Here is a 19093-nt window from a genome sequence, read left to right as displayed (position 1 = left end):
AATCAGTAAGGCAGGCCAACTGAGGTGGGTTAATGATGACATTATTCGCAGACTTTGAGGAGCACACCTTCCTGGGATGAGACCCTGGCTGCCCACATCAACTGCCCAGGGCCGGCAGCAGCCCGGAAGCACGGGGACCAGGTATTGGACTTGGGGCTGTGACCAATGTCAGGCTAGGTCTCTGAAGCCACTACCCTACCTTTCAATGTTTCAGGTGTTACCCTCCCCAACCCTGCAGAAAATAAGTTTCTAATTTTCATCACACAAAGGAAGTAAAAGGAGTTCAGAGTAAAATGACCTCAGAGGGTTTATAAAACATTTGAGGAAGAAAGTATCTATTTAGAGTCAGGTTCTCCTGATGCTTCCCGAAAAGACAATGGAAGTCCAAGGACTGGAAAACTGAACTTGGGGTCAGGGAACATTTTTTCTTCATTCCCACCAACAGGGGATTTATGAAGCAGTCATGGGGAACACAGATGAAATAAGACAGTGCTTATTTTCGTCTGCAAGTAAGAGGACTCCATATCTAATTTCTGTATCTGTTAGTCTTACTGCATAAAGTTAAGAGCAAGTCTCACACCCACTGTTAGTTCAGAGAAAAATCAGGCAACCATGGTTTGAGGTCAGTCTGCTATACAGTGCCACATTAACGCCACACATCGTTGAGTAGAGAAAAAAAGGTTCTACACAAGGGTGAGTTGAGAATAACAACCAAGTTACACGGTATGATGTGAGCCCGGTCTTCATTACGTGCAGGCAGGATGTTTGATGCACATGTTTTACACTTTTGATAAAATTGTTCAACACTGTGATTACAAAATCCATCTTTGAACGGCGATACCAGAACTCAGTCCATCAATATTTAATTGGGTCTACCCAAAGGGGTGAGGGCGCTTAAAATATACTCATTTGCCCCAGTATATGCTGCGACACAAACTACCTGTAGGAGATATTAATCAAATTTGATTATGCAGAGATGGCTGACTGGCCCCTCCTCTCCACCTCACACACACACACACACACACACACACACACACACAGTCACCTTACATGGAAAGAGTCTGACACCTACAAAGCAGACAAGACCCTGATGTGGCGAGCAGTGCCTGAGGCGCGGCTGTGCAGAGGAGGGAAGGAATTTACCCACTGGGAGGCCACCTCCAAGGCCAGCACCGCTCTCCTCCACATCATGTGGGCCGCGGCTGTCGGAGCAGAGCGTTAAGAACACACGGTCACTCTGGCACTGACCCCAGTTCTCTGAGCCTTTCCAAACAAATCTTACTCCGAAGATACAGAGTGTGAAGAATAAGCACATCGTTGACACGACGCGCAAGCAAACCGCACAGTGCTTTGTGAATGTTCCTGGAGCCCTCATCCTACGAGCCTCCTGGGTTCTTGGCTTTCTCCCTCCCTGCCCCACTACAAGCAGAAAAGTGAAGGCAGCTGAGTTCCAAGGAGAGGGCAGAGGACAGAGGTGAATTCAGGAACTTATTTTGTTTCTCTTCCCCCCCACCCCGTCCTTTTCTTCTTTATTTTTAAGATTTAAATAGCAAATCCTCTTCCTTTTCAGTTCCTAGGTTTAATGTTATCATTTGTCACTCATTCACTTAAAGGCTGTTAAATGCTTCGTGGAAGAAGAAATGATCAGGAAACTCCTAGACAGCTTCCTTTACAAGGAGATCAGAGTCCTCACCCCCAACTAAAAACCAGGTCCTGATCGGCCTAGCAGACACTTTCCTGCAGTTCCACCTATGACCTACAGGTGTCGCCCTCTGCAAGGCGAGGCCTGGAAGGGCAGCTAGCTGCAGGAAGCAGACACTGTCTGGGCCGCCCAACCTGAGCATGTGGAAATAATATACGTCTTCAAGTGAACTGTCTGGTCCTGGGGAAATAAAATAGGACATTCATAAGCAGTTACACCATCTGTCTTTATACCATCATCATCAACAGCAAGAGGAAAAATAGCTCTTTAAAATGGATGAAAGCCCAGGCTGACAGTAACCAGAAAACTGTAAGCTCTGAATACCAATAAAGGTAGAGAAATGATGAAAAAACAGAGATACAAAGTATGAATTTGCCTGGACAGCTCAGACCCACAATGCTTTGTGGGCAGGGTATGTTTTATTGGTCCCCAAAACCTAAAGAAACCCCAACTCACGAAGACCCAGGCCTTGGGCACCCAAGGAAGAGCCTGGTCTCCCTGTACCGGAACCACGTGGGGACCAGGGGAGCAACGGCATCCACACTCTGAGCCCCTGGGGCTGGTTACCGAGCCCTTATTCCCCTTAGGAATGTGTATTTGACACCCACGTGCTGATTGAGCAAGGAGCGGGGAGGGTAGTTTCTCACAGACCACAGATTGCATTTTCCACCCGTGAAGTCGGTGGCAACTGGCCGGGGTCATTACGGAAGTTGATTTTTGTTTTTTTTCCTAAATAATATCGGCTACTGACAGATGGTGGGAACAAGCGAAGACTTGATGGATCCACGACCTGGTTTTATCTGGAAAATCCTATCTTTCCCTGAGTTGACGAAGTTGCTTCCCTTCCCTAAGACACACAGCAGACACTGTGTCACTTTTATGGCTGAAATAGACAAATGAAAACCATCTTTTCCCCAGGAGTTTATATACTATTTCAGAACCAAGCAGAACACACCAGGAACGTTTTCTCAAGGGCACAGCCAGGGCCGAGGTGAGGAGGTCATCTCTGCTCTCTATGCCCTGCCTGCTCCTGGCAGGGGCATCAGGCCCAGCACAAGCCAGGTAAGAATGTCTGCTTTTTAGAAGACTCTAGAGAAGGTGCCTCTACAACCCCTATAGCAGAAGCGACAACCCCTACAGCAGATGGTATAAAGCAGAAGCGACCCCACGATGGCCCTCAAACGAGGGCATCCCTCCTATTTGAATGTATTTTCCCGTTAAAGGGCTAGGAAACCGGAAGCAAATCCTGAGTAACTGTGAGGGCTTCCTGGTATCCTGGTATCCCTTCCGTCTTCAACCTCCACACAGAACAGTGGCTGCGGGTCTTTAAACAATCGGTTTCCATCACTGCCTCCTTTTTACAACCGCTTCTCCCAGACAGCACTTACTAGCGCTCGGGCCAAAGCCAGCCTGCTCGCCCCTGTCTTCTGGCCGCGCACACAGCCCTCAGCTGTGAGAACTGCCGCGGATGAATACATTGTGAAAGGGAAGGGTTCCTGGGGCACCTTAGGTGTTCGAGGTGATGATACCGTGGCCAAGAACACTTCCCTTCAGTCAGGGTGGTTTTGCTCACCACACATGCAAACTGTTCTCTGAACACACCTTATACTTCGCGTGTTGGCGAAGGTGACCGCACGATTCCCCACCGTGCGGGGAGATCTGCTCCCGAAGGAGGTGTGCGTGCCGGCTGGCAGCCCCGTGGTGATGTGCAACAATTTCAGGAACAACCTGGAAACTGGTGTGTGAGAGGAGCACGGGGCAGAAGCGAGAACGGAGGTGGCATCATGGTCAAGTCAGCACTCACCGCCACCGCACGCATCTCCCCTGCGTGTTACACAAGAAAACGTGCCGGGTGCCGAAAACACAACCCTGCTCACGGAGTACCTGGGGCCGCGGGCCACGCCCACCGCGTGTCCCTCACAAACCGCGCTCAGACCTGAAGGAAGGGGAGTCGGTCAATGACTAAGACGAGTCCCTCCGATCCTAACTCTTTAACAGGATGACGTGGACCAATTCAAACCTTCCCCCAAATCTGATAAAGCCCCCGGAGTGCCTTGATGTGACAGAAATTTGGAAATTCTCCTAAGAATCAGGGCTGTACCCCAGGCTCTCAGGCGATCGTGTTGCTTAAATAATACAATGATCCGGGATCCCTGAAGAATGAAATTGTTCTTTCCTTCTTCTTTGGGGTGAGCCATATTTGAGGGTGGGGGTGAAATAAAGTGCGTTCGCCTGTCGGCAGGCTCAAGAGCCGAGAAACATTAGCTGTCATGAACCACAATCAAATCAGGTTTGAAATATTTAGCAGTGGCTTGGAAAATGCGGTGGTGCAGCTCTGACAGGCGAGATGTGCACAGACACCCACTTTCCATTATAATGGAAATATCAGGCCTGTTCTGAATATGTATAACCCAGAAAAATGTATTGATTTTTCATTCGGCATTAAAAAAATGAAATAGCCTGCAGCTGTCAAAAGCCTTTTGTTAAAAGCTCATCTTTCCTGGAATGAGGTTTACCAGAAACAAGTTTTAATTGTATATAGGACCTCTTCTTTGAAAAACAAAATAACCAATCTGCCTACTTTGAAGATAGGGTTAAAGCTTTTCCGTTCTCCATTTTCAACCTAATTAACCAAGGACAACCACAGAAGCAAGCGAGAAAGGCCTGCAACATGAGGACCATCAGGAGTACCACGGAAGGTGGCAGCCACTCACGCTGGGGTCTCTTGGTGCGTAGCGGGTGGGACTCCGTGATCGTGTCCTATCCTCTTGTTCCTGTAAGTCCTGTGCAGGCGCTGCACTCTGTGGCTACAGACTCAGGGTAGGACCCTGTGACCACTCTGCTGGCCTTTTGAAATGTTGGCTGGCACAACTGGAACACAAGGGCAGAACACTCCAGTGTGCCCAATCCCACTGGCCTTCTGTTATCCACATGGAACCTCTGAGGCCTGTACCTCTTCTTCGGAATGTGCATGATTTTGCAATTACAGGTCAAATCAAATCCCACCATATAAAAGATGACTGCTAAGGTCTAGACCGCTTACTTCTAGTAAGATCCAGTGTGTTAAAAATTGTGCTACAACAAAAACTTCTAACAGGATATGATCGACAATGCTGACAGACACATAACCCTGTTGCTCCCAGCTCTTCAGCCCTAGTCTTGTCCTCCTTCTCCAAGCCTAGAAGGAAGAGGTAAATGGTAGCGACGCTTGTGACTGACTATGCCGTTCTCCCTCCGTGACATTTTGGCAAGTATGATCTCACTGAATGGTGACCATGGGTCTGACCGGGGGGGGACTTTCCATGTGCCCTGGGCTTCTCCCCAACTGCACAGTAACCCCTGGATCCAGGATGCAATAATCCATTCTTGGATTTTCTCCCCCAAACACCCCCAAACACATTTTCTCCAACATTGACTCCAGGGTTTTATTCCAGTGGTGTCTCTTGCCAGCCCTGGCCATGTGGCTAGAGACTGCATGAGGCACAGCTTCGAGCGATTAGGTTTTCTGGTCGACAATACCACAGTCCCAGAAATCTGCCCTTCAATGAAGGTGGTTTGGCTTACCACAAATGCATAGCATTCTCTTAACACACCTTATACTTAGCATCTTGGTATAGGTGACTGCATGTTTTCATGCTGTCACGTGGAAGAGGAAACTTAAAATCTCCCCTGAAAGTTCCTTGTGGGTAATCACCTGAGTATTACTTTTAATTGGAGGCAAAAGTGGTCCATTCTACTATCTACATCTTAACACAGTACAGATTACTTGACGGAAATGCCAAATCGTAAGACGAAGGGTCCAGGAATCCAAACTGATGCTGGCCAGTGGAACATTTTGAAATACAACTACCCTAGTCTATGAAGGAAACTTAAAGGGGCAAAGGATGAGGACGGGGTGTGCCGGAGGGGGGCGGTGTGTGAAGCAGGCAGGGGCTCCAAGGCTGCAAGCCTAGAGCGCTCGCACTCATTTAATTCATCGGAAGTGTAATATGCTCCCAACCTCCTCAGGATAAGACACCATTTCTTTTCCAACAGACGTGAGGACACACAGAGATGACAGGCAAGCTGGCCCCCCACACTCCCGCTTGCCCAGGCCTCTCCGAAGTCCCTCTCTTGCACAGGATCTACGGGACACAGCACGGGAGAGGCAGAGGGAGGCCTCCCCTCCAGATGGCCCCAGTCTCCAGCCCTGTCCATTTTCTTACCAACCTAAGCTCCGTGCCAGGCTGGGCCAGCCAGCCAAGGCCCCTTCTCTACCAGCTGGGGACAACAGCCCGGGGGGTCAGGCCCGGTGCCCTGGTGGGGAATTTTCCCACCCTGGTTGCTTTTCAAAAAATGTGGCCAAGGTGCTAACCAGTTGTTTTAAACAAAACTGCCCCGTCGAAGGTCACGTTTTTACACGTGGATTTCAGTCCTCCGAGGGAAAAGGGGACGGGAGCAGGAGGGGAAGTGGGGGACAGACTTCGCTGGAGACACACTCCCTTCCTCCAGGGATGAGCTCTTGTGCTTTCCGGGATCATTTTGCCACAAGACATCTTGGCCGACCACGAGGTGTTCGTTTACCAAATACACCTGGGGCCGCAGTGCCTGGAGTTTCTGGACAGAGCCTGAAAGGTGGTGGAGGCCTGCCAGCCCTTGGAGAGGGCCTCGGGAAAAGCTCTACAGGAAAACCCAGCGCTGAAGGACCTCGGCCTCCTCACTGCCTCCACCCTGACCTCGTTTGCCGCCGCCACCCCCCGCGACCCTGCCTTTTGGCACCAGGCTTCAAGAATCAACACGCTGAAGGCAACTCCGCATATTATTAAAATGAATAATTGGAGAATAGAGACCATTTATGCTTTTGTATATTTGAAGATCGTGCCACTGTTTATAGAAACAAGAAAAATGGGGATCGTGTGGCAGGAGGGAGCCTGGGAAGGCCGGGCGTGCTGCAGCCTGCGTGCGCAGCCCCTGCTGGGTGAAGCAAGGTCGGCCTCAACAAGAACACGAGCCTGGGGGGAGTCTCTCTCCCTTCGCTTTGTACTTAACATCGCCTCTGCCTTGTGCATTGATGGGAGGGGGCATCTTACGGGTCCAAAGGGGCCGCGGCCTGTGGAGGCCTCCCAGAGAAAACGTCCCCTCCCGGAGCTGCCCTCCCGAGCGGACAGCAGAGCATGCCCAAGTGCGCGGTGGAAACTGCTGGGAACTGCTGTGGTTGTGCAGGGACGGATGGGTCCTGCCGTCTCCCCTCTCCCGGGCAGGCCGCTTGGTCCATCTGAACAGTCTGTCAAAACCGCGCTAAAATTCAGGGGGTGGGTGGGGGTCAGGGGAGGAGAGAAAGGGAGGAACCGCCTAGAGCCAGGATAGCAACAAGTTCCATTTATCTGTGTTCTTAGCAAAAGCACCTGGGTTGCCCCCTGCGGAAATGCAGAAAGGATGAAAGCCAATGTGCGGTGACAAAGCACACGGACTAAATATGTCCGCTGACTCGCCTGGTGGCTGTTCACAGGAGAGTTTGCGCGCGCTCGCTCGCTCTCTCCCTCTTTTTTTAAATAACTGAAAGATGTGAGTTCCCGTGTGTGAAACACAAACCCAACCCTGAGATGGTGTCGGAATCCACACCGAACGAGAAACCCCGCTCTGTCCCAGAACTCCGAAGGAAACTGAATTCAGCGGGGATTAGCTCCCTTGGATTTCCAGAGCCAGGACTGCGGCTCTGCTTTCACACATGAAATGTAAAAAGGCAAATTCCCCGAGCATGTTTGTAGCCGAGCGTGATGTGATTGTGTTGTCATTTATGGGAAATAATCGCAGACCCATCTCTCCCCGTCCCCCCCATTTTCCAGTCCAAATAACCATGAAAAATTACACTTCAATGTCAGGGCGACGACAAAGGAGGCGCGCTCTCTGGGAGCTCAGCGGATTTGCAGGGGTTTTTCCTTTCTTTGGACAAAAACTACCTTCAATTGTACTTCATTTAAAACGTGATCTAACAAATGCATTTTGACAAGTTCCTTTCTCTTTTGCTCCTTTCTTTCAAACAGTATTTTGCACAGTTTAACCTCATACCAAACTGGAATGTTCTGGAAAGAAGAGGCATGCAAAAGAGAAGGCCCTTGAAACCAAGAAGGGTGTTTTATTTCCCCCTCTGGTAAAAACAAAGTCGTGGAGGAAAATAACAATTCTAACTCAGTACGCTTCTGAGAACGCGCAGAGGAGGAGACGGAGTCAGTCACAGGGTCTTAACAACAGAGTATCTGATGGCAAAGGTGAGAAAAGTCAAGGTTAGTAGAAAGACAGCCTTGATGGAGGAAGAAGGGGCCTCGTTCGCTTGCTCAGCACAACAGACCATTTCGGGGATTTGGAAGCATCGTCTAAGGTGTCTGGAAGTACGGTCAGAATAGGGGTTCATGCCCCCACGGGATGCGGAAGGGAAGCCTCTTTGATGGGGTACCGCCTGCCTCCGAGGCCCCCTCCTCTACAGGAAAGGACATCTTTCACCCAAACAGATCTGCCTGAAAGCTTTTTAACATTCCAGGTGTGAGGCCTAAGCAGGCCCTACAAGCATCTGTCTTTCAGTAACACTCGGCTTGAAATAAACACTGCTGGGCTTCCATGGTTGGAGGGGAGAAGACAGGACAGATAAACACACATGAGTGATAGAAAGAGTGTAAATAAAATTTTAAAAAAATAACAGTTTCCATTAAAAAGACTGGTATCATCCTGAGTTGAAACGGATTTGGTGTGTCAGAGAGAGATCTTACACTTAAGGCAAAAAAAAAAAAAAAAGATCCTATTTATTTTTAATCGGAAAATGTTGGAAACACATGGGTGAAAAGAGTCGAGGAAAGCCTGTAAGTGTACTTAAGCATCTATATACAAATAAAGGTGTATGGGAAATGAACAGGATATACCGGAAGTAATATTAGATGGTGGTGATTAGAACCTAATGGGTCTAAGCGAGACCTTGCGGTATGGCTCTCGTAACAGGACCATCCAACGCTGATGGATGCAATCTAAACAGGACTGACAGCACCGCAAGGAAAGGTGGAGGGGAGGCTGTACAGACCCAAGGCTTTTACAACCCTGGGGAGACAGGAGGAGACAATGCCCAAGGGAATGATGGGCTGTGTGGGGCGAGGATATGCAAAAAAGCAAAGTGAAAGAGAAACAGGTGAGCGCTTTGTGGCTGGCCATCAAAACAAACAGCACCCAACCCAGAAAAATAAAGCTGTAGACTCCAGGAGTCGAAGTCACAGGCTGGCACAAACGAGGGGCTGGAATTCCCAGCCTATTCATGGCCTCAGTCTTATGCCCACGGTGCCCGAAGGGTCTGGAGCCTATTAAGGAATCAGCCTTGTCCCTGGGCAGCACAGGGTGCACGCAGAAGCAGCCGTCTCCTCCCGCCAGTGGACAGCAGCGGGTCGGCCTGCCTGTCAAGGAGCTTCATTCTGCATGATCATCAGCCACTTACATGCACAGCTGGTAAAACAAGCTGATTCATAAAAATAAAGCACAAACAAAGGCTTACACTTTCCAACCCAAATCTAGGAAACAGACATCAGGCCAACTTCGGGCAACGCCACACCCAGAAAAGCACCAGCTAGACCTGTTCTCCTGTGGCCAGACCCAAGCATGCACGAAGACCGAAGCCCCCGCAGACGTAACAGCACTGGGAACCGCAGAAGCCCGTGCCAGAGACCCATGTGAACCCTGCAGACGGCCCCGAACGGAGTGTGACACCTCCACGCGCACAGGAGAGTCTGCAAGGTGCCTACCCCGTGTTCCCCGCCTGGCGCAGGCGGAGAAGAGCCCACCTCTGCCAGAAGCATTTACGGTCACACCGGAGACATTTAAGGATGCGTCTCCACGGGGAAAGTAAAAACCTGGGACATTCTCCAAAACCATCAAGTCCCCCAGCACACTTCAGCCTGAAAAACCCACCAGCAGCAGCAGCGGCATGTTTTAGCTGACATTTCCTAGGAAATTGCAAAGAAAGTGCAGCAGGAAGCTGAGGGACTGAGAAAATCTGAAGGTTTATGTTCCAGAGCTTTCCTGCATCCATGTGAGGAAAAGCAGATGGGGCTGCTAAGTTGCTGTCATTTTTAACACGCCCCTTGTACAGCTCTTCTTTGCCCAAAGGGAGAAAGAAAATTCCTGGATCTTCTTCCTCCCTTTGAGAAACTTCCAAAGTTATGCCAGTGGTCGAATACAAAGCCTCTAGATTTTAAAAATCTGGATCTTGTTCAATGAAATGTTCTTTTTCTGAGGTTTGACAAAAGACCACCACCACCAGCACACCTGCCCTTTCACGATGATTTCAGCTACAGCGAGCCAACTCCAAATCTCCCGAGCTACTGACTGAACTCCAGACGCGGCCTCAGGACTGGGTGCATCTACGGGGTCTTTCCTCCCGTGAGAGCTTGCTTCCACCTGTGGACAGGCTGGCCTCCCCGCAAAGGGAGTGCAGTCCATCACATGTCCCCAGAGTGACACCGTAAGGCATCTTAAGGCACAAAAATGCAGTCATAATTATCAAGGCAAACAACTCAATAAGAGAACTTAAATTCTAGACTCTTACCCATACTCTTTCATGGAGGGAACATTTGACAACTAACATACAAAACTGAAGGGAAAGAAAATGTTGTCAAGACACGAGAAGGTCACCGAGGATCTGGGCAGAAAGTGCAAATTCGGCGACAGAATTTGGACAGAGTCCAAATTGGACAGAGTCAAGAATAAGGGATCCGAGGCAACTGACAGCACATGGTCCTACTCCGCGCAAGTTAACTGTGGACGTTTACACGCTTCTGTGTGTGCGCTGCACCAGGAGAAAGGACTAGAAGCTCCTGGCAGGGAATACCTTAAGCCAGAATCCTCCCTGAACTTTGGAAAGCAGAAAACTCTTCCTACGGTACACGGACCCTGGGGCAGAGAGAAAATGTGGAAATGAAGCCTGCAACAAGTCCACAGGTTTGCTTCACTCTGTAAGGCCAACATTTGTGGCACAGAGGGGAAGCCAAGGTGCAAATGAAAAGTAGCCGAAACGCAACGCTGTCTTGAAGATGAGATCATTCAATGATGAGGAAGAAAAAAAGTGAATGATTTCTCATTTACCAAGCAACAATTTTAAATATCAAAAGGAGGAAGAGGAGGATTTAGACAGTAATCAACGGCAACTTTCAAAAAAAAAAAATCTCTATCTTTAAATTCAATATTAACAATGGCAGAAAAAAAAGGTCAATTTCTGTGTGAAAAGAGTCTACGAATTGACCCAACTCTTGGAAGACGCTGGGGACAAGTTGGAAGAACAGAACACTGGGCTTTTAAGAGAAAGGCACGAGTAATTTTGGAGGAAGAACTACCGGCTGTTTGCAGAAACGTGGTCATCAGAGGTATCTGTCTTTGTTCCTAGGGATTTGGGGGAGCTGACAGCAAGCGCCTCAATTTTCCAGACCAGGAGACAGGGGCCTGGAGAGGGGTGGGGCTCGGAGCCCAAGGGGTCGGGAAATCCAAAAGAGGAAAAAGGGGACAGGTGGTCAAACCAGCAAAGAAAGAAGCAAAGGCCCGTGGAAAAGCTGGAAGGCTGAGGTAAATGGATTCTGAGAGTGGTACCGTAGCTGCTCGAAACAGCATCCAGCTTTTCTTTACATTCGGAGACAAAAGACCTAACAGCAAGGATAAAAATGGGCTCGCCAAGACCAAAAACCATCCCCTAAGAACCCAGATATCCATGTGTTCAGGCAAATGGTCTCCTGTTAAATTCCCACCCCGTGGCAATGTGGTACCCAGAATAAAACCGTTGCACGTCAAGACAGAAACCCAGAGTTCTCGCACAACCCCACCACTCGCTCGTTCCTACTTTCTATCTCTCGTTCCTACTCTGTCCCTCTGTCCCTCTCTCCTCCCTCTCCTCTCCCTTCATGCTCTTTCTGGAAAGGGGTTGTTCCAGAAGGACTCCTTCCAAATGGCTCAGGGCAGAGCCCGGCAGAGATCTTCTGGATGCAGGGTGAGGTCCAAGGGGCTAGTGCGGCCCCGAATGCCTGCCGCAGAGAACTAGCAAAAGCCAAGTAATTGCTTTTTCCCTTCCACTAATAAGCTTTTCAGCAGAGGAAGAATTCAGCTTCCTGTAGTCAACAGACCCTTTTTTCCCTGCCTCTCCTCGCTCCAAATAATCTAAAGTGACTGCAATTTCAGTCCCGGCTCTCCAGCATTCAGCTGCACCGGCTGAGGTCAGAGGGTGTCAAGTGAGGGCTCTCCATTGCTTTTCGACTCTGCCTTCACGCTACCCATGCTTCTTTGTAACTGAGGCAACCTGCCTCCCCAGCCCAGCCATTATGTGTATTGCCGGCCCACGGCACACACGGACTTCAGTCGGGATTCCAGGAAATGTTTTTAAGGCCTAGAAAACCCGGGGGGGGGGGGGGGAATCTCTTTGCTGTAAACAACTGATTAGTAATGACCAACTTGAGATGCTCCGGTGACCTGAGCCACTCATTTCCTGGTGTTGAGAAAATGCCTCGCGCTACAACATCTGTGTGTGTGTGGTGGTTAAACCATGCGGCTGGTCGTGTGGTTTTCGGTTTAGCTGAATGCCAATGACTTTGGTTGCTGAATTTGTTTCTGACGACGTTGCGACGCTCTCGTGCCGCTGGGATCTTCGAGACCGGCTTTGTGTCTATGGAACCGGCTGCAAGGGGGCTGCTTGGGGCAAAGTGCCCCACCCCCTCCCCGGCCTCATTTCCCAGATGAATGAAATGGGATTTCAATTAAGAAGGGCGGCACCCGCGCCTCCCCCTCCTCCGTCTTCATGGAGACCTAAGGGGAGCACAGACGGAGTGCAAGGCGAGCAAACAACTGGACAAAGGGAGATGGACTGAGTGAGAGGAAGAACAGGTGTGTGAAGGGACGGAGGGAGGTCCCGCAGGTGCCCGTCCCATGGGGAGGATGAACTGAGGGTCATGGCCAAGTGCACGAGGCCGGCTATGGGAAGAGCAGCTCCAGGAGGGGGAAACAGAGGCAGGTCTGCAAAGAGGCTGCTCACTGGGTCTGCAGCCAATGCCCGTGAGGTTCTGGAAGGGAAGGAGAGAAGGGGCGGTGCATCCAGGGAAGGTGTGAACACCTGCACACACCCCCACGGCCATCACACACCCAGAGGCGGTGGACGCTTACTTCCGGCTGCAGCCAGGCCTGTGATGGGAATTTATTTCCCTCAATTATGTGCTCTTGTCCCCAGTCTCAGTTCATCAGCACAGTGCAGCCAAGTCAATGAAAGGCTCCATAATGAAGTAATCACATGCACGGGGATGGCCCCGCACCTGCCCGCTGGGCCCTGAATCAAGCTGACATCGCCTCTCCAATCCCCCCAAGCCCATGTGCTCCCATGCTCCTTGTCAGGTCACCCCCATCCTGCCCCAGGAGGCTCCAGCCCGGGTGCCATTTTCTTGACCCTATCACAAATGCCCTGACTGCAAAGAGAAGAGGAAGGGACTAGCAAAGTGGGACTGATCAGTACAAAACGCTGCAGACTTCCCTTTTCTCCTACCTGGGAAATCCTTCACTGCAAAGAGCCTGATCCTAAAAACCAGTACCATGTGCCCAGAAAGCCTCCATTTGCTCAAGTCGTTAGTATCTAACACTAACAGCAAGGGGGGAATACAACTGTCACACAACTGGAGTAGATACTATTACTACTCCTACTTCACAGGCGAGGACACTCAGGCTCACAGAGGTTACATTAGTGGCAAAGGTCACACAGCTCAGCGGTAACAGAACTGAAGCCAAGGCTCACGCTCTTCATGACTGCCTTGAGAGCTGCTGTGGGGCCTTCCCAAGAGAACTTCGACTTCCGCTCATGCTCATGCCCTCCATCCATCCACCGCATGTTCGCGGAGCCCCTCTTCCACGCACTGACAGCACAGCTGGGAACAAGACAGGAAGACTCCCTGCTCTCGCAGGGCAAGGGGTAGAATAGAGGGTGGGGGAGTGGGACAGACAAGAAGCCGCCCGACAAATGAACACACTCCAAGTCAGAGGCTGATGGGGGAGGCCGAAAAAGTAGGGACAGGTGACAAAAGCAATCCCAGGGGTCACTTCCTTCTGGCAGCTTAGAGAGGGTGACATTTGAACACAGGCCTGGAGGAAGTGAGGGCACGAGCCACAAAGGCCATCCAGGCAGAGAGGAACCGCACGTGCAAAGGCCCAAGATGGGAGCAGGAAGAGAGAGGAGGGCCAGGAGAGAAGTCAGGCAGGTCATGGGGGCGAGTTCCTGTAGGTCTTATTGGCCATGGTCAGGCCAAAGGCACTGCTGACATGCAAGGGACTTCTACGAAAATGAGAACAAGGGACTTCTCTTCAGCATCCCCTCCTCTGGGCAGATGTGGCCCCAGACTCCCCAACCTGCTTAGTCAGTAGAACCTGGGAGGGATTCCTCCCCTTGGCAGAGAGCTGCGTGGGCAAGGGCCTGCCCAGCCGCACACGGTTACACTGGTACGGCTTTCCAGTACAGAGGCTAAGGTGTTTCCCCAGATACGTGTATGTGTAACATATACAAGCTCCTTGAGCCTTTCCCTTTCCGGGGGGGGGGGGTGCGGCAGGAGTTGACTGTGAGTGGAACAAATGTGAAGAGGGGATGCTGAGGCCTGACTCTCCTTTGCCACAGGCCAGGCCACAGCATGTGGACAGTGTGGACACCTGTTCACCAAAGCACCTCCCTGAGAGCTGAAGAGTCAGCACCAGGACTGGGGTGAGGGACTCAAGGCTCACGGAGCTGTAGCTGCAAGCTAGGAATGCCACCCGTCCAGCACGTCCCTCCTCTGAAACCGTACTGCCCTTTCACAGACATGAATTTCAACACACTTAGCCAACTTAATAATCATATAAAGCAACGTGACCCCAGCAGAGCTGCTATTTCAATGCCAGCTCTTCCTAGCACAAGATGAACTTGCAGAGTGGGGAAGAGGGCTTTACTTTTCTTAAATAGGCTGTTCTGAGAAAAGAAGTCTGTTCCACTTGCCACAACGTAAGAGGCATCTCCCCCTAGTGACACACACACACACACACACACACACACACACACACACACACACACTTCCAGCCGCAGCACCACTCCCACTCCCCTCTGCTGTCTCAGGGCTGGAGCCAGGTAGCTAGGTACAGGCAGACGGGCATCACCTAGCTCCTTGGGCTGCACTTGGCCCCGATCCTCAAACCAGCCATCTCAAAGTACCCTGGGGCCTCCGAGACAGACTAAGTGGGCAAGCCCTCAAGTGTTCTGGGTTCTGTTGTTAAACATTAACGGTGAACCCGGAGCACCTATGGGGCAGCTGGTCTGTGCGCTGTTTCCCTGGCCAGGAGACCAGAGGAGCTGGATCTCGGCCAGAAGGGAGAGAGGGAGGGGTCCTGCAGAAAACACAAGAAGTCAGGAGGGGACAGGAGTGGGGCGGGGGGGGGGGGGGCGACCAAAGGAGCCCCTTTCGGGCTTTTGCTGGGGATTCACAGGAGCAGCCAGGACTGGCCAGAAAGGCAAGGCCAAAAGCCAGAGAGGAACAAGAAGGCACCAAGCACGGGAGTGTAGGTGATGAGCGAGGAGGCAAAATCCAGAAAACTGGGAGGTGAGTGGAACAGGATGCATAATGGGCCAAACCCATCACGGCTTAAAGTGCACATTAATTCGGGTGTCCGCAGTGACCAGAAGCCTGGGGAGCCATCGCCCCTTCTCCAGTTCATTCCACTCCAATCATTAGGAGAACTGTGTTTGGGGAAGGGGCCAGAACAATTATTGGAGCCTTAACTTGGTTGCTGCCTTTTACAGTACACTTCCCAGAATAAACTGCCCCAAGACTTCATCCATCACCAAAAAAGGCAACTGTGAAAACACTCATGGCCGGCCCCTTCCCTCACACCAGCAGTCACCCTCCCCTCCACTGGTGGGGGGTGGGCAGGGGTGGGGGGAGTAGGGGGGAGGCAGCTCCGCCGGTACTAATTGCTCTTGCGGATGCTGTGCGGTGTGGGGGCCATTCCCAGCGATGAGCAGTTAGGAACTTCCCAAATCATTAACCTTTCTCGGAGTGCATTGTACTGGGAGGTGCTCCCTCTGCAGCCTATTCAGGAGCCCTATTGATCTGCCGCACACTCGGTGCCTTCAAAGTTGTTTATGATCAATATGCAAATTGCCCATGGCATTGATCTAGTATTAATTTTCAATTAGGGAATCCACAAGGGGTCTCTGAGGGTCAATACCTAACAATGCAAAGGAAACTCTGCTGAGGAGTATGGGGCCTGATGCTGATAAAAGCTTCCCTAAGCCTCCTTCTCAATAGTTCCAGGCCCTCGGGGCTGTCACCTTCACTTTGGCTCATTTGGTTCCCTCCTAAGTCAGACCCCTTCGGTCAGCAGCCTCCCAGGGCTGATCTGGGGCTGTTGCCCTGAACCCCCCCACTTCCCCCCACCCCCGGCCCAGCCCAGTGCCACAGGGACACTCCCTGGCCTGCCAGTGCGTTCCCCTGACACCCGCCCTCTTGATCGGATGCCCCAGGACATGCCTCCACGTCTCCCCATGCCACACCCAGCCCCGGGACCACTCTCTCCCCCAGCTCCCCAACCACACATACCTTTTTCCTCCCTCTCTCCCTCTCCCTCGTTTCTGCTTAGTCACGGAACGTCACCTTGGCACGCTGCCACGGCTGGAGCTGGCGAGCTGCACGGTCCCCAGAAATCTCAGGCAGTCAGGCAGAGCCGCCAGGCTGCCAGGTTATGCTTGGCAAACAACCCACTGATGTCATTTCAAAAAACCAGCGGGGGGAAGGAAAAAGGCACAGCTTCAAATCATCTGTTTCTCCTTTCTTTCTTTCTTCTAACAAAATTTTTCTTCCTAAATGAAACATGGGGGCAGGGGGCTGGAGGGACGTTAATTACTTTACCACTCGTTCATAGTTCCCAGAAGAGGCCTCGGCCCGCCCTCCAGGAGTGCACAGGGCAGTGCGTGTGAGCCACGGATGGGGGAGTCTCCAGGGAGAGCGTGCCCAGCTGGGACTAGAGTGACCCGGGGACTCAGTCATTCCATTACGGCCCCTAACAGCTCCTGAGAGACTTGCGTGGGAAAGCTGGGCAGGCAGGAGTTGGAAGAGAAAAGTGTCCTGCTCCCCTCCCAGCAGGTGTGGGGGACGAGCTGGGCACAGCTGCGCTCCAGCCTGGGGCCCAGCAAGGACTTGGTTTGCCTTCTCTCTCTGCCGGGGGCTCTGAAAGCTCCACGTTTTCTGCACGTTCTCCAGTTGGAATAAACCCTCCAGAGTCTCGGGCTCTGTCATACCCCATGAAACCGCCCGAAGCGCCAACTCCATGCCGGATGGGTGGGTGCCTGCCCACTTTCGGCACTGCTGCTCACTGCGCGAACCGGCGCGTTAGCTAGCCAGGCTAATTGGTTTATGGATAACATTAATTACCATGTTGCTCATTAATGGATGAAATCTTTATTGGTGCCATTGATCAGCGGACTTGTTAGCTGGCCTCCTAACCAATGGTGGATATAACAAGCTCTCTTATTGGCATATCAATTAATGCAATCAATTCCTGGCCAGAGGCTGCCATTCGCTTCCCTGGTTGTTCAGGGGTAGGAGACAGAGCCACGTCAAGCACGCCTTTCCTTAGAGTTCTCAGTTCTCAACTGACTTCCAGGTGGTTTCTCAGCCACTGAGGGCTCATCTATCCAAAAAGAAAAAAAAAAAATCACACCTACCCTTCCATGTGAAAATCACCTTTCCATGTTCCACTAGTGACAAAAGTGCTACTCTATCAGGATACATAAGCTAGAAGGAAAGGGGAAGGGCCTGGGGACTGTTAAAGCAAACAGGAAGGCTGGAGGAATCAGGAGATGTTTCTAGATTGGACACTGATGGAAATGATTCGGTCCCCAGACCGGCCTCTGGACAACAATCACAGAAGCCTGAAAACACAAACCACAGGCATCAGCCCTCTGCCCACCGGGGAAGCCTTCCCAGACCTCCCAGCCTCCTCGATGCACGATCACATCTGCTGAAACACCTAACGGCAGCAGTCTCACTCAGGGCCTCCGACTGACCCGTTCTGCAGGAAGACCTCTCCTGCTCACATTGAATCCCAAACTCCGAGACCAAAGAGGTCTTTTCACATCAGGGACCCCCACCTGCCCAGTAAATCTGCGCACACAGGGCACTCTAATGTTTGCCGAAATGCACACAATAAATCTGTTCAACAGCACTTATATCTCTATGAAGTCACAGTTCGGGGAACGATTTCTCTAGGCAGCAACACATCTTTAGTTAAGTTGTTTTAGAAAAGGCTCAGGGACTAGGTGTGGGTGGATCCCCAATTCCAAGAATTTACAGCCGGACTTTACTGATGACTAGCGAACACCAGGGCATTAACGCTACGGCAAAGGGGATGAGCCGACAGACCCATGGCTTTGGGAAGGTAAGTGGGGGATCTTGGGGACCCCCAAGACATGCTTTCAAAGGATTACCTGGAGTTTGCCCCCAAAGGGAGAAGCTTGAAATATTATTCCAGATTTGTTTCTAAAAGCCAAAAATAAATTAAATGTAAAAAGGGAAGAAAATCACTACTCTACTCGGCAGCGCCAGTGCTATTAATAAACTTTGCAAGCACAAACATTTAATTCAAGGAGAGAGGGTAGAAGCAACAAGAATTGGTAAAAAGCAGACAGGGTGGGAAAGCAAGCTGCTTTGGGTACAGCGGTGACAGCACGGGAGGGTGGCTGAGGCCACGGCTCAGGGACATAATTCTCAGCATTTGGAAGCACAGCTCAGGGCTTCTACGATAAACAGTAGAAATATTTCCTCTGATTTATAAATAGAAAGTGACATCTTTCCACGTGGACCATCAGTACCTTCCATATTCACAGGGCAGAGGCAAGTCCTGAACAGACCAAGGCAGGGGCCAGGGAGAGATGCCCCAGCCAGGCGGTCGCCCTCTCGGGGGCTGATTGACAGGCAGCAGAGAGGAGAGGGGCAAGAGGCCCCGGAGGGGAGGCCAACACTTCCTTAGCCTGCAATGTCCTTACCCATGGAGGAGAAGGCTGCACACTCTCCGACGTGGTCATCCGACACAGGTGACGGGGAGACACCCAGACGAGGGGCCCCGTCGCCAGCCACTCAACACCACAGTGATTCTTCCAGCAAGAGCGGCCATGGGTCTTCCAAAGGCAGGAGTCCCCGGACGCTTCCAAGGCAGGGCTCTCAGAGTACAATGGTCTCCAAACAGCTCCCTGGGGAACCCCATAACACTTGCAGGGGTTCTGCAAAGTTCGACTCCAATTTTAAGTTGTTTATTAGATTACTGGTTCTCACTAAATGTTGTAATAATAAAACCTACTCGAGCACGGTATTTGCCAAAATGTAACACACTGGAGGACAGGCC

The 19093-nt window shown here is 51.2% G+C and overlaps 1 protein-coding gene across 15 annotated transcripts in view; it reads right to left on the bottom strand.

Annotated features, from left to right (window-relative positions):
- The window catches only part of ZFHX3 (zinc finger homeobox 3), a 1292716-nt gene that overhangs the window by 41708 nt on the left and 1231915 nt on the right, over window positions 1–19093 (bottom strand). The window lies entirely within an intron of this gene.

Source organism: Ursus americanus, chromosome 21 (assembly GCF_024610735.1).
Source record: "Ursus americanus isolate L20-20 chromosome 21, mUrsAme1.1.p, whole genome shotgun sequence".
Lineage (NCBI taxonomy): Eukaryota > Metazoa > Chordata > Mammalia > Carnivora > Ursidae > Ursus > Ursus americanus.
This window is presented reverse-complemented; position numbering and strand designations above follow the sequence as displayed.